The sequence below is a fragment of the Anolis sagrei genome, chromosome 3, assembly GCF_037176765.1.
Source record: "Anolis sagrei isolate rAnoSag1 chromosome 3, rAnoSag1.mat, whole genome shotgun sequence".
NCBI lineage: Eukaryota > Metazoa > Chordata > Lepidosauria > Squamata > Dactyloidae > Anolis > Anolis sagrei.
Genome location: NC_090023.1, coordinates 89,239,032 through 89,254,791, shown reverse-complemented (window position 1 = coordinate 89,254,791; position 15,760 = coordinate 89,239,032). Strand labels below are relative to the sequence as shown.

Below are 15,760 nucleotides of genomic sequence, written 5' to 3'. Positions count from 1 at the left end.
ATGGTCTCTCACACCTGATTCCCATAGGCCCCATCTACACTGACCATTTAATGCAGTTCAAAACTAACTTCATAACGTGGTTGTTCCAGTGTGCCTTCCCAGAACAATGAACCCTTAGCATTATGTACTCCAAAGCATAAATTTATACCAATTTATACCAATTTAGGACTGCTTGTATGTCTCCATTAACGCCCCATCTCCATTACCTTGTTCATGCCTAGCATTAGTTTTTAAAATTCAATTACATTTGGCCCAGCCATAGATTTAAAATGTGCACTGTACTTTGTTTAATGTGTATGCTATTTGTGTATGATATTTATTTTAATTGCCTTGTATTGTGTCTATTATTGCTTGTATTGATGTATTGCAGGCTCGGCCTCATGTAAGCCGCACCGAGTCCCATGGGGAGATGGTAGCAGGGTATAAATAAAGTATTATTATTATTATTATTATTATTATTCATACTGCAGCGGGCTAGACAACAAATTCCCACAAAGAAAACCTTAATATGCATCAAGGCTCTGTAAAAAGGTAAAAGTAAGGGTTTCCCCCTGATATTAAGTCTAGTCGTGTTTGACTCTGGGGGGTGGTGCTCATCTCCATTTCTAAGCCGAAGAGATGGCGTTGTCTGTAGACACCTCCTAGGGCATGTGGCTGGCATGAGTGTATGGAGCGCCATTACCTTCCCGCCAGAGAGATACCTATTGATCTACTCACATTTGCATATTTTTGAACTGCTAGGTTGGCAAGAAGCTGGGACTAACAGTGGGAACTCACCCCGCTCCCTGGATTTGAACTGCCAACTGCCAAGTTCAGCAGCTCAGCAGTTTAACCCACTGTGCCACCTCGTCTCAAACTGGTTCCAGGATTTTCAGTGTAATTGTCTCCACAACAAAACCGCTTTCTTTAATACCAGTTTGAAACTGAATCAAATGGTCAATGTAGATGGGGCCACAATGAAATATATTGAGCGGGAAAGCCATACTGTAACATTGGAGTGTCCCATAGCAAAGCCATTTACTGCATTTTGGGGGGCTGAAGTAATTCAGGCAGGAATGAGAAAGACCAGATGTGTCACTTTAATAAACCAAAGGCATCTGGAAAGCCTTATGACCAAGAGACATTGACACCAATCCATTGTATGGATTTCCTTTACTGTCTCATGATTCCATTTTCCCATAATGCAAAAAAAAAAAAAAAGGTTTTGCATGCTGATTTCTACCTACTAGAAAGAAATAACACAGGATTTTTCTCAGTAAACTGATGTGTTAGTTCCAATGTGCCATTTAACTTTCAAGCAACAAGGTGAACCTGGAAACTAAATTCGGTTTCCTCAGGTTGCAAGCTGTCATGATCCCCTGTGCCGGCAACCTGAGCTAGTCTTCACTTTTTCTTGTTCCCATTATTTGTAGTCAGTTCCGCACAAAAGCAGAGGAACAAAGTACAGATTAGCTCAAACAGAAGGCTGGGCATTTGATCCAGGAAAAACTTGCTGTGTTAGGCTCTACGCTTTGTTCAAATATAGCCATTGTTTAAAACCTGTATCAGAAGTGGGCTATTGCTGGGCATCCAAGGCCAGTTTTCAGCTGTGCAGTCCTCCAAGAAATACAGGAAAAATGTGCAAAAAGAAAAAAAAAACTGGAAGTGGCTGGAAATACACTTCTGAAACATTTTGAAAAGTTGGGGGCCACATAGTTTCAGAGTTCCACATAGTTTCACACCAGTGGATTATCTGACGCTACAGCTTTGCCTGTTTTTTAAGCTTAAGTCTTTAGGACATAGTGGCATTGTACTATCTAATAAATCAGAATAAATCAAAGCAAAGACTTTGATTTATTCACCTTGCTTCCCATAGCTAGAAAATGAAATCTCCCTTAGAAACTCAATAGAAGGACACAATCAAGCAGATGGTTGAGGCTCCTCTATTGAAGGTTGTTCATTCCTAGTACAAGGTCTAGTGGTGCAGCAGGTTAAACCACTGAGCCACTGAACTTGCTGACCAAAAGGTTGGTGGTTCAAATCCAGGGAGTGGGGTGAGCTCCTGCTGTTAGGCCCAGTTTCTGCCAACCTAGCAGTTCAAAAACATAAAAATGTGAGATCATAAGGTAACTGGAAGGTAATTGTTCTCCATATAGTCATGCTGGCCACATGACCTTGGAGGTATCTACGGTCAACACCGGCTCTTTGGCTTAGAAATGGAGATGAACACCACCCCCCAGAGTTGGACACGACTAGACTTAGTCAGGGGAAACCTTTACCTTTACATTTACAAAGTATCCAGGAATTAAAATAATTCTAAAATATTAAGGATTGTGATTTGTAATTGCTATTATTTTGTATTTCATTTCCCTCTGAATTAATTGTTTACTTCTTGTGTTTGTATATATGAAATATATCTATGTGCAGCACAAAATAGAGATCTATGCTACAATCAATGTGTTCACCTTAGGGTGCCACTGAATCCTGTTGTTTTTGCTACAAAGCCAACGAATTGGAAACTCCATGTTCTTTGTGTATGTTTTATTCCCTTTGGCTGCTTTTAGTATTTCTTCCCATACCTCACTCCACATTTTAGCTGATGTAATCTATTGTAATATCAGTTTGTGGCCAGCCATTAATCATTTCAACAATGGGGTTTGCTGAGGCAAAGAGACCACAGAGCTTCTCATAAAAAGCAGATAACTTCAATTATCCATTTATCTGCCTGAGATCCAGGGAGTGCTGTCCAATGTCCAATATATCACCATGCCTCTCTGCCAGCATGGCTGTTGCATTTAGACAGAGCTCTAGTTTCAGGCTGGAAGAGAGAAAGGAGCCGTTTCTTGAATCCATTCGGTGCTCAGGTGGGGTTCTTGGGAAATACATCTAAATTTAAGGTAGGGACAAAGATGACCCACTGTGGAGGCAGCTGGAGTGTCTATTGATTCCATGCCATGTTCTGTACACTCAGTTTGGGAAGAAGGCTTGTTTACAGCACTTACAGCAAACCTCATTGCTGATACAGTGGAAGAAGGCAGGTAATGTCTGTCTCTGTGTGTGCTTTTTTATTTTTAAAGATATAGATATTTAGTTGTTTGAAATAAATAATTATCAGTTGTGAGAAACAGTGCATGCTATAACAAAGGCTGTGATTCCAAACACTTTGAGATTAAATATTGTTGCAGCAAATGCTATTTATTTCTAAGTAAACATAGATTTGTGATGTATAGTGTGAGTCAACATAAATCCTGGATTTATCTCTACTATGTTTCAAAGGATCTTCGAATATAGAACCCTGCTCTGACTATCCTTACTAGAGTTTGGTACACTTCTATTTTATTTTGAAGAGAAATGGATTGTGTGTGTATGTGTGTGTGCGTGTGCACAGTTGTTCACATGTTTGTCCTACTTTTAAAGGCCCATAAATGAACAGATAATAGAAGTCAATGTGCCTACCATAATCGTACAGAAAATGTACAGAGACAGCCTGTCATGGCACAGTCAATGCCGAGGAAGTAAAAAAAGGTTTGCATGTGTCAGAAGTTTTTTCCTGTTTTGAACAATGTAAAAATGCAAAAGCTGTCTTTTCTTTTCCATCTGATCACCCACTTGCAATGGCCTAGCAATATAAAATTATTGTTTCCTTTTTTCAAATCTGAAATCCCAAAATGTCTGATTCTTACTTTTGCATCCAAAATTTGATAAAAGGCATTGGGCGTGGTGCTAGATCCATTCACATATTTTATTTTGTAAAACCTCTCGATTGCTCTTGTTTCTTGTCTTAGGGCCTTTCCACACAGTCCTATATCCCAGAATATCAAGGCAGAAAATCCCACATTATCTGAATGTGGACTCAGATAACCCAGTTCAAAGCAGATATTGTGGGATTTTCTGCCTTGATATTCTGGTATATAGGGCTGTGTGGAAGGGCCCTGATTCTTACGCTAGCATCCATTTGACAAAAGGCATTGGGTGTGGTGCTAGCTTCATTCGCCTATTTTATAAAATACTCTTGGTTGCTCTTGCTTCATGTTATACTTTCTGGGATACATCCTCTTTTCAAAACAAAACAAAGAAAAATATTAATCGTAGGAGTCTTAAATAGAAAAAAGTAATATCACCTGAACAAATCAATAACTTGTTAGTAAAATCCATGTTTGTCTTTTCCTCCCCATCTTCTTTCAAGACAAGATTGATAGTGAATCCCAAATCATATCTATTGGTGTTCACACAGCTTTTATTTCTTTTTTTCATTTTATTTTGCTTTGCTTTCCTAGTTCTAGCCCCTCCATACAGAAAGTTGCTGTCCATTCCCAAAAGCTGAATTGGTGATCTTCAGACTTTCTGGAGGGTCACATTTTGTCTGCAATACATGTCATCACATACATCAACTAGGATGTGGTAGTTGATATGGACCTTAACCTCCCCTAAATGTTGTTGTAGAGCACTTCTCACAAACTCTGGTCATTGGGAATATTGATCACTGGGCAGTTCACCCGCAAAACTGACACCCCAAAATATTTGGGGAAATGGAAGGCCTTTTGATTATTGATTGTTGAGTGGTAATAAACTGTAACTTCATACTGTATAACTTTTCTTTAGTACAGTTCAAAGAGCATATTCTAAATGGGTCCAGGCAAAGACATTGATTGTTCCAAGCAAATATGATTGCCTCTCTGGTGCCATTCCTAAGTGTACCTTGGCCTGGTTGTTTACACACCCTTCAACTTTTCTCTGTCTATGGAAGGCCTTCCTAACGAACAGATGCACGTTTAGAAGCTGTTGAACTTTGAATTCCAGATAGTAAACTAAGGACCTCATCACAATGATGAGGTCTCCCGGATCAAATCATTAGCCTCTGTCGCAAATCGGTGGGACAATCCCAGCACCCTGCACTCTGCCTCACTTTGCAGCGACACTTCCCCATCACACGTGGGGATGCATCACCACACGGTTTCCTGCCGTACTGCCCCTCTGATTCCTAATGGAATACAGAAGGCCTCCTGTGTTCGGAGCCAAGTGTCCTAGGACACTTGTACCCCAGTTGAACCATGAAGCCCCACCAGAAGTGAGCCTGCATCATCTGATAGGCAGCACGGAGCTCTGTGGTTTAACTGGGGGAAAAGCGTCCTATGACACTGAAAATTAATCATGTGATGAGGTCATAAAAAAGGCCATGGTTAGAAACATCTGATTGACTGCTCCTGAAAAATGAGTAGAGTATATTGGATCACACAGATGTTGCCTAGTGAAACCATACTAATTATTTTAGTCCTATACAACAAAAACAAAAGTAACACTTTTTTTCTTCATGTGTGCTATTAGCACTACACAATCAAGTCTACTGAGGAGTAAATCCCATTAAATTCATTTGGGTTTCCTCCCATGTAAATGGGTTTAGAATTGCATTTTTAAAACATATTTTCTTGTTTTATGGGTTCATTTGCCTCTCAGATTCCCTTACTCTGGCCATTAATTCTCCATCTTAAATTAAGGGAAAGAAAACCAATTTTATAATGTTTTGTTATCAATTAATGATAGATGTAATGGTATATGATGTGTGCTGTACAGTGGTCACTCTTTTCTTCCTGGGTTTTCTGCAACATACTAATTTGGTATTATATTTATAGATATGCATGTCCTTTTTAAAGATAGTCCTGTGATTCAGACATTATCTGTGCTTGGATTCTGTATGCTCTTGATATCGTGAAAAACTCCTGCTCCAAGACTAAAAAGACAAATATATCAGCCTGCAATAGTCAAACTGGCTTAGCGAAGAATAAATGTGACCCTGACTTAGGATGACACCTCTCTAGAGTTTATTCAGAGGAGGCTTGTCATTGTTTACATCATGAGAGAGTATTATTTGCCCAAGGCCATCTAGTAGCTTTCTACAATTGAACAGGGATTTGGATTTTGGTCTCCCACGGTCCTAATCCATGCAGGTCAGGTTATATTATGTATATTTGTGACCTATTACTACATCCTATATATTTTTCTTCCCTGCCCTGCTTTTTTCTCCCATCTTTTTAGTGTATATATATAAACATTCATCCAGTTTTTAGAAATACCAACTCTGCTTGTGCCCTGGTCTTAACTCATGAATGCTGATTCTATTATTTCCTCAACTCAAATGTGAATGTTCTCCCAACTTGGCTTCAATATGAAGTGAAATTGTTTTAAAATGGGTTTCTGAACAATCAGAGTCCATCATCCTGGGCCACACAGAGTCAAACTTTGATACCATTTGCCATCCCTCCATTGTTCATCCTCACAACAGCGTAGGCAAAGCTGTGTCCTTGTAATTTTTGACTCAAAGGGAGACAACCTACATCTTATTTCTGGCATAATCTTCAAATATCCTTATTTACATAAAGCAAATACAGGTACCTCTTGTTTTTTTAGTTACTCCCTCATGTGACAGCATAAAAATCAGTGGGTTTTCATTTGAATGTAGGATGCCAATTTGGAACTGTTTTGAGGGCACAGCTTTAAGGGCAATTGTTTACATTCCTTGTTTATATCAAGTCTACTTTTTTGTTGTTGTTTGGGTTGTATCTTGAACATCCACATACATGAATACATCACAAAGCTACTTAATTTCATAAAGTCTCTGAAAGTAGAATAGCTAATTTCAGTATAAAAGTACTATGAAATAAAATACCTACCTCAAAACAACAGTAAAAAGGTAAAGGTTTCCCCTGACATTAAGACTAGTCATGTCCAACTCTGGGTGGGTGGTGCTAATCTCAATTTTTAAGCCAAAGAGCCGGCATTGTCCATAGATACCTCCAAGGTCATGTGGCCAGCATGACTGCATGGGGCGCTGTTATCTTCCCACCAGAGCGCTACCTATTGATCTATTCACATTTGCATGTTTTCAAACTACTAGGTTGGCAGAATCTGGATCTAAAGCAGAACCTCACTCCACTCCCTGGATTCAAACCGCCGATCTTTTGGTCAGCAAGTTCAGATCAGTAATTTAACTTGCTGCGCCACCAGGGGCTCCCAAAACAACAGATTTTGCATAACATCCTCATCAGTCAATGCTGAAAGGAAGAAGTAGACAAGAGACCTTTAAAGAAATGCTGATTTGAAGCTATAGCTTTATGTACAAAATCTCAGACGCCACTGGAACAAAATTAAAAGGCTTTGGTTGCTGAGCAACCTGAAAATTTCTTGACAGCAGGTAAAATTTAGGGTTGCTCTAAGAATTAATGAGATTAAAAGATAATGTTTCAGAACCGTATAAGACCTGCAAAATCATTTTATCTGGCCCTGATGTAGGGAAGGGCACCTGTCCCAGTCCATCTATTCAACCCAACTCCTGTTGCTCATCCCAAACTCTTCTATGGGCCAGTTGCTGCTTATGATTCAGAACCAAGCTTCTTCTGAGTTCCTCTCCTCACACAGGCATGTTCTGCTGCTTCCGCAGCTGAGGCAACACTGATGTGTGCATGCATAGGCAGCTGCCTATGCCATGTGGCCTTTGGAGCTGTCATTTGATTTTTAATATATGATTTTATAAGTTATGCCGGCCACATGACCTTGGAGGCGTCTATGGACAACACTGGCTCATCGGCTTAAAATTGGGGATGAACACCACCCCCAAGAGTTGGACACGACTAGACTTAATGTCAAGGGGAAACCTTTGCCCTTTTCTTATATAATTTTATAATTATTTATTTAAAATAAATACATAAAGTTATGGCTTGTGAATGATGATATGTATATCAAAATGACTCTTGGCAGGAAAAAGGTTTCTTACTGCTGCCCTATATGCTTCCAGCATTTCTAATGTGTTAACCAAGAGTCCTTTGACAACAGATACTTGAGGTGCAGGGCATCTTTGCATAAGTAATTACATACTTTTTTCTTGTCACAGCAGGAATAGTGTTGTTTTTGGTAGTCAGCTACCTCATTTATCCTTGAGATGGATAAACAGCTGAGCACGGCAAGACCTCTGTGATCATTATAATTATCCATTTCGTTAGACTTGGCCTGTTTGGTATACCAACCTATGAAAGGAATCCTTTTTCAGCTATAGTGTAGAATTCAGTATTTTAGGAAAGGCCATTTGATGAAGCTCGAGAGCAAGCTTGTGATGTCAGAAAGACAAGATTTGAACTCAGAGACTATAATTCTCATGCCAATCTATACCAATCTGTAATGGCCTACAACTGAAGTGGTAGTGTGGGATGGGGGAAGCAGAAAAAGTACTAGACTGTATAGACCTAGGATCTCATCATATTCAGAGATTCCCTTTCTGGTGTTCTAAACCATATGGCTAAGAAAATAGGTGGCTAAATGTCAATACAAGGAACTGGCAAGACCATCTATGAACAGTCCTTGCCTAAGAAAATCCTGAGAAACTCATGAGATTGCCATAAGTCAACCGGAGATTGACGGTGCACATAGGTGCACATGCGTGCACACACACATACACAGTTTGGGACAGGTAGGGATCTATGAGAACTGAACTGAATCTTTGCAGGAAGGCTTTCCCTTTGTCCTTTCACTTTGTCTTATGACGTATCCTGATTAGGTTTTGGCACACAGCCCTATTTCCCAGAATATCAAGGCAAGAAAATCCCACATTATCTGAGTGTGGACTCGGATTACCCAGCTCAAAGCAGATATTGTGGGATTTTCTGTTTTGATATTCTGGGATATAGGGCTGTGTGGAAGGGCCCAGAGAGAATTTAGAAGGATGCAATTTATTCCAAATTTCTGCAGATACTGCCAGATAAAGCAAAGACAGTAAAGAGTTTGCTTATGAAAGGGTCATGGAAATCATGACCCTTTCAAAATTAGTCCAAAATTAGTCCAAATTAGTCCAAAAGCCAAACAGGATGTCAGCTAATCCAATGGTCAGGGTTTTATTAACTTTATTTGTACCCCGCTAGCATCTCCCGGAGGACTCGATGCGGCTTACACAGGCCGAAGCCTCAAAACACAATACAATAGAGAATGTAACATCACAATAACAAAGCAAATCAAACAATAAGCAAAATAACATAACACCACAATAGCTAAGCAAATCAAACAATAAGCAAAATAACGACAATGGCAGTACATCAAGACATTATTAAAAACTGGTTCGGCCGGCGCACTGGGGTACAAGGGTTAAAAGTGCTGAAATGGCAGGAGGCACGTAGGGTTAAAAGTGCGGTGTGCAGCGACAATTAGTTATGCTAGGACTTGGGGTGGGGATTCCTAGTCTGGGAAGGCACAACGGAACAGCCAAGTTTTTAGATTCCTTCTGAAAACGGCTAGAGTGGGGGCCTGTCTGAGATCTTTTGGGAGGGCGTTCCAAAGTCGGGGGGCCGCCACAGAAAAGGCCCTGTCCCGTGTCCCCACCAAGCGCGCTTGCGACGTGGGTGGGATCACGAGCAGGGCCTCTCCAGATGACCGTAGCGAGCGTGTGGGTTCGTAGATGGTGATGCAGTCACGCAGGTAGGGTGGTCCCAAACCGTTTAGGGCTTTGTAGGTAAGCACCTGCACCTTGAATTGGGCTCGGAAAATAAATGGCAGCCAATGGAGCTCCTTAAACAGAGGGGTAGACCTCTCTTGATAATGAGCCCCGGTTAGCATCCTGGCTGCTGCCCGCTGGACCAATTGAAGTTTCCGAGCCGTCTTCAAGGGCTGCCCCACGTAGAGCGCATTGCAGTAATCCATTCTAGAGGTGACCAAGGCATGGACCACCCCAGCCAGATCAGCCTTCACGAGGTATGGTCGCAGTTGGCGCACAAGTCTCAGTTGCGCAAAGGCCCTCCCGGATACCGCCGACACCTGAGCCTCAAGCGTAAGCGAAGAATCCAAGAGGACGCCCAAACTGCGGACCTGTGGCTTCAGGGGGAGTGTAACCCCGTCCAACACAGGTGACCACCCTATACCCCGATCCGGTTTACGATCGACCAGGAGGACCTCTGTCTTATCGGGATTGATCTTCAGCTTGTTCCTCCTCATCCAGATCGACACAGCGGCCAGGCACTCACCCAGCACCTGAGAAGCCTCCTTGGAATTAGGTGGAAAAGAGTAGTAGAGTTGTGTGTCATCCGCGTAGAGATGGCACCCAACTCCAAAACTCCGGATGACCTCTCCCAGCGGTTTCATGTAGATGTTAAAAAGCATGGGCGACAAAATAGAGCCTTGCGGGACCCCACAGGTCAAAGGCCAGGGGTCAGAGCAGGCGTCTCCCAGCTTCACCATCTGAGTTCATCCCTCCAGGAAGGACTGGAGCCACGACAAAACCGTGCCCCCAAGGCTCATCCCGGAGAGACGACCCAGAAGGATACCATGATCGATGGTATCGAAAGCCGCTGAGATGTCCAAGAGAACCAGCAGGATCACACTCCCCCTGTCCAGCTCTCTGCGGAGGTCATCCACCAAGGCGACCAAGGCTGTCTCGGTGCCATGACCAGGCCTGAAACCAGACTGTGACTGATCTAGGTAGTTGGTATCGTCTAGGAAACCCTGGAGCTGAGAGGCGACCACCCTCTCCAGCACCTTACCCAAAAAGGGGAGTTTGGAGATCGGCCTGTAATTATTCAGCATCGTGGAGTCAAGAGAAGCTTTTTTTATAAGTGGGCGAACCACGGCCTGCTTCAAATTAGATGGAAAAATTCCTTGCTCCAACGATGCATTGACAATCAGTACAAACCAGTCAAGCAACCCCCCTCTGGCTGATTTAATGAGCCAAGATGGGCATGGGTCTAGAGATGAGGTGGTCGCCTTCACAGCCCCAAGAATCTCCTCCACGGTTTCAGGAAGAACAAGCCTAAAAGAATCCCACAAAATTGGACAAGCAGGTGCCTCCGTCACCTCTTCTGGCACTGCGATGGAATTGGAGTCGAGCTCGAGGCGTATCTGGGCGACTTTATCTGCAAAATGGTGTGCGAAATCGCGACACCGAGCTGCGGGGTCGTCAGGGACCTCCTCCACCGCAGGTGGGTGGAGGAGTTCTCCCACGACCCGAAACAGCTCCGATGATCTATTTGCTGCAGATGCTATACGAGCGGTCGTGAATGACTTCCTGGCCACCCGTATGGCCACGGAGTATGCCTTAAGAGAGGCTCTAGCCCGTGTTCGATCAGACACATCTCGAGATTTCCTCCATTTGCGCTCTAGCCCCCTTCTCGTATGCTTCATCACAGCCAGCTCCTCGGTGAACCAAGGAGATGGCCTGTCACGACGCAACGAGATGGGGCGTTCGGGTGCGATCGTATCTAACGCCCTGGCCATCTCCCCGTTATAGAGAGTTACCAAGGCGTCGATAGAATCGCCAGGCTCCAAGGCAGGAAGAACCCTAAGATTCCTCAGGAATCCGTCCGGATCCATCAGTCTCCTAGGGCGGACCATCTTAATTTGTCCTCCACCCCTGCGGAGGTTTAGGGTCGCAGTAAGTCTAAATGTGATCAGATGATGGTCAGACCATGACACTGGAAGGATGTTTTGATCTTCCACTCTGATCAATTCGTCGTCCGCCACAAAGACAAGGTCGAGAGTGTGCCCAGCTTGATGCGTGGGGCCGGATATTATCTGTGACAGTCCTATGGCCGTCATGGTGGCCATAAAGACCTGAGCTGCGCCAGATAAAGTGGTCTCGGCGTGGATGTTAAAGTCTCCCAGCACCACCAGGCGCTGGGAGACCAAGGCCGAATTAGAGACCACCTCCGCTAACTCAGACAGGGAAGCTGCTGGATCTTGGGGTGGGCGATACACCAGCAGGAACCCCACACTGTCACGGCTCCCCACCTTCAAGTGGACGCATTCAAACCCAGAAGCTTGCGGGACAACGCATCTGGTCACGGCGATGGATTGCCGGAAGACCACTGCGACCCCTCCTCCCCGCCCCCCTTGTCTGGCCTGTTGATGCACTCCAAAACCTGGAGGACACAGCTGGGAAAGGTTTACACCCCCCACCTCGTCCAACCAGGTCTCGGTAATGCATGCCAGATCCGCCCTCTCATCCAGGATCAAGTCCTGGATGGCCGCGGTCTTACCATTAACGGATCTGGCATTAATCAACAGGACCTTAAGACCAAGGGGGCTGCCAAGGAGCCTACCACTACCCACCTTTTCCAGGGTCGCAAAGACTCTGTTGCGCTTCTCCCTGGGATGTTTGTGATCCGCAAATCTCCTTCCCCACACGACTCGGATAGCACCCCCTTTCTCTGGAACCTTCCCCCCCCCCCCGCCCGGCCAGAATCTAGTCAGCTCTCAGGGGAGGAAGTTGGGCTGGGGAATAATCTCCCTTGGGCATTTGGTAGGGATGACTCTGATGTTGAGATGGATAGAGAGGTATCAAGGGAGCTAAGTGGGCTGAATAAAGGGAGCATTCTCGAGCGGAGAAGTGTGACTGGCTGAGTGGAGGCGACCGGGGCAGATGGGGTCTCAAAATTATATGAACCAGGAGGGAGGGCCGTAACTGGTGAGCTAGTTGTGAAGTTCGCCCGGGGGCCAGGTGGAGTGTGGTGGAACAAAACCCCAGGATCAAACAAGGGGCGAATGTGAGGGTCCACAACTACCCTCCTAATAGTGATGCCCCATTTCTTTAGGCCAGGTTGTTTAGCCATTAGCTCACCAAGCCAAGTGCTGTCTTCTGGTGAAATTTGAAGACGGGTGGAGCGGTCAGAGGATTGGTAATCCCTCCACAACCACACTATGGCTTTTAGTCTTATATCCTGTGATCTTTTACCTAGGATTTGGGCCAAGGAATTACAGACTGCCCTCTTGGAGGTCCATCTGCCTCTGTTTATCATTAGATCGGCAATGTCCACTGCAAAACTGTCCGTGGGAAGATGTTGATTCCGATCATAAAGTGCAGTGGGCTGATCCATGAGGCCAGATGTTGTGTTATTGGCCGTTCTCTGAGTAGCCAGCCCAGACCGCTGCCACTCCCAGGTGTTTCCATTCCTATGTATGCCCAGAAATTCTCCTTTTCCCTCAGATGTCTCATCTTTAATCCCTCCGTCCCTCCTTCCGCCTTATGTTCCGAATGCTCTAAAGTGCTTTCCTCCCCATTCCGGTATCTGAAGCAGAACTATGGGAACATGTCACTTAAAATCAGGGATTGAACGCCATTTATTAAATTGGTCGCAGACACATCTTTCCTTGATTAATAAAGCGTCTTCCTTTACATGCCAAGAAGCATTATTGAATGCCTTTGTTCTGCTCTCTTTTCCACCCAGATTGAGACTGAGGGCCTGGGGGCCACACCTCTTCATTTGATTGTTCCAGTTGTTCTGGTCTCTAAGTTTGATGAGCCTCAGGTGAGACCTGAGGCTGTCATTCCCCTGGTTGAGCTGGAAAATCAACCTCAAAATCTGACCATGACCCCATTTCCACAGGTACAGTCGATGAGGACCCAGAACAGAGCTGTCAGTGGCTGCTCCCACATTGCGGAACTTTCTCCTGCAAAATAGTAGCCTAGCTTGGCCCCTTCTGTGATCACTTTTTCCAAGCAGGTAAAGAATACCTTTTTATTTAAATAGCTCTTTAGTCTATAACTGGGTGTAGCAGAAGGGTGTGCTGTATAATGCTGTGTGCCAAGTTTGTATTTTATGTTTTCTATCTATTCTAAAACTTTCTAAATGTTTTAATATTATTATCTCTGTGTTAATGGTTATACATATTTGTACAATACCATATATTCTTTTCACTTTACTTGGGCGATCCCTCGTTGTCCAAGTAAGATTGTCCTCCAAAAGTGGTGTCCTGGCTGTGGTACGTAGGTGACTGTGGAGCCCTATTCTTGACCCGCATGTTCTCCTGCATTGAGGGCATCAGTTTCCAGGTGGAAGGTGGTCCCAGTTGGGGTTGGCTTGACATGCCTTCCTCTTGGCATGTTTTTCTCTTTTGCCCTCCATTTGTGCCTCTTCAAATTCTACAGCACTGCTGGTGACAACTGACTTCCAGCTGGAGCGCTCAAGGGCCAGGGCTTTCCAGTTCTCGGTGTCTATGCCAGAGTTTTTAAGGTTGGCTTTGAGCCCATCTTTAAATCTCTTTTCCTGTCCTCCAACATTCCGTTTTCCATTCTTGAGTTTAGAGTAGAGCAGCTACTTTGGGGGATGGTGATCAGGCATTTGGACAACGTGGCCGGTCCAGCAGAATTGATAGCAGAGAACCATCGCTTCAATGCTGGTGGTCTTTGTTTCTTCTAGCATTTTGTTTTAATTCCCATTTGGGAAGAAAGGTTGGATATGTATTAAGTAATAAATAAATAAATAAATGAAACTTTTGAGATTCTGTGTCGTACTGAACTGATGGAGGTAGTCCCAGGACTGGTGTTGAGTATCATATGGCTGAGATATTTCAACACCCATGTCAATGCTGCCTTGTCAGGAGTAGTTCAGGACTTCTTGCCTCACATGATGTAATCATATTTTCCAAAATAACATTGTCAATATATCAAGTCATAGTTTTGATTTGGTTCTCTTACTTGAACAGGAAGGAGGATTGTTCAAATGTATGTTTCTTGGAAATTTTGTCAAGGTCAGACACATTTCTGGTAAGGGTTAGGACTGCTGACCATACTTTTCCTGTAGCATTGAGTGCCCAATTAAGACAACCCATCTGTTATGACAGATGGTTTCAGAATGCTCCATTTCTATCATAACTTCTCCATGGGGCTTCCCGTTAGCCTGGTTAGCACTTCTTTGAAAGTCCTAAACACAAAGGTAAGTATTGTCGAAGGCTTTCATGGCTGGAATCACTAGGTTCTTGTGGGTTTTTTCGGGCTATAGAGCCATGTTCTAGAGGCATTTCTCCTGACGTTTCGCCTGCATCTATGGCAAGCATCCTCAGAGGTGTGAGGTCTGTTGGAAGTAGGAAAAATGGGTTTATATATCTGTGGAATGGCTGGGGTGGGGCAAGGAGCTCTTCCCTGCTGCAGTTAGGTGTGAATGTTTAGCTGATCACCTTCATTAGCATTTGAAGGCCTGCCTGAGCCTGGGAAAATCTGTTGCTGGGAGGTGTTAATCTGTGCCTGGTTTTTTCCTCTCTGTTGTTTAGCTGTTATAATTTTAGAGTTTTTTAATACTGGTAGCCAGATTTTGTTCATTTTCATGGTCTCTTCCTTTCTGTTGAAATTGTCCACATGCTTGTGGATTTCAATGGCTTCTCTGTGTAGTCTGACATGGTGGTTGTTGGTGTGGTCCAGCATTTCTGTGTTCTCAAATAATATGCTGTGTCCAGGCTGGTTCATCAGGTGCTCTGCTATGGCTGACTTCTCTGGTTGAAGTAGTCTGCAGTGCCTTTCATGTTCCTTGATGCGTGTCTGTGTGTGTGGGTTTTCTGTAGACGGTGTGACCCAATTGTTGATCTGGTTTGCGGATGACTAGGACATCTAGAAAAGGCAATCTTCCTTCATTTTCTTTTTCCATGGTGAACTGGATGTTTGGGTGGATGCTGTTAAGATGGTCCAGGAACCTGTTGAGTTCTTCTTCTCCATGGCTCCAAATGGTGAAGGTGTCATCCACATATCTGAACCATATTGTGGGCTTTTTGGTTGCTGTTTCCAGGGCTTGTTCTTCAAAGTGTTCCATGTAGAAGTTAGCTATGACCGGGCTGAGAGGGCTCCCCATAGCTACACCATTTGGAGCCATGGAGAAGAACTCAACAGGTTCCTGGACCATCTTAACAGCATCCACCCAAACATCCAGTTCACCATGGAAAAAGAAAATGAAGGAAGATTGCCTTTTCTAGATGTCCTAGTCATCCGCAAACCAGATCAACAATTGGGTCACACCGTCTACAGAAAACCCACACACACAGACAC

General features: G+C 44.0%; 1 protein-coding gene across 5 annotated transcripts in view; it reads left to right on the top strand.

Moving 5' to 3' along the window:
* The first annotated feature begins 2,628 nt into the window (after nucleotides 1-2,628).
* PPEF1 (protein phosphatase with EF-hand domain 1) overlaps nucleotides 2,629-15,760 on the top strand; it is a 53,972-nt gene continuing 40,840 nt past the window's right edge. For 2 of the 5 annotated variants that reach the window (XM_067466786.1, XM_067466787.1), the window contains exons 1-2: nucleotides 2,629-3,017; nucleotides 13,173-13,448. The gene's annotated coding sequence lies outside the window, so the exon portion shown is untranslated. The remainder of the gene's footprint in view (nucleotides 3,018-13,172; nucleotides 13,449-15,760) is intronic. The other 3 variants (XM_067466784.1, XM_067466785.1, XM_060770058.2) reach the window with 3 other exon arrangements.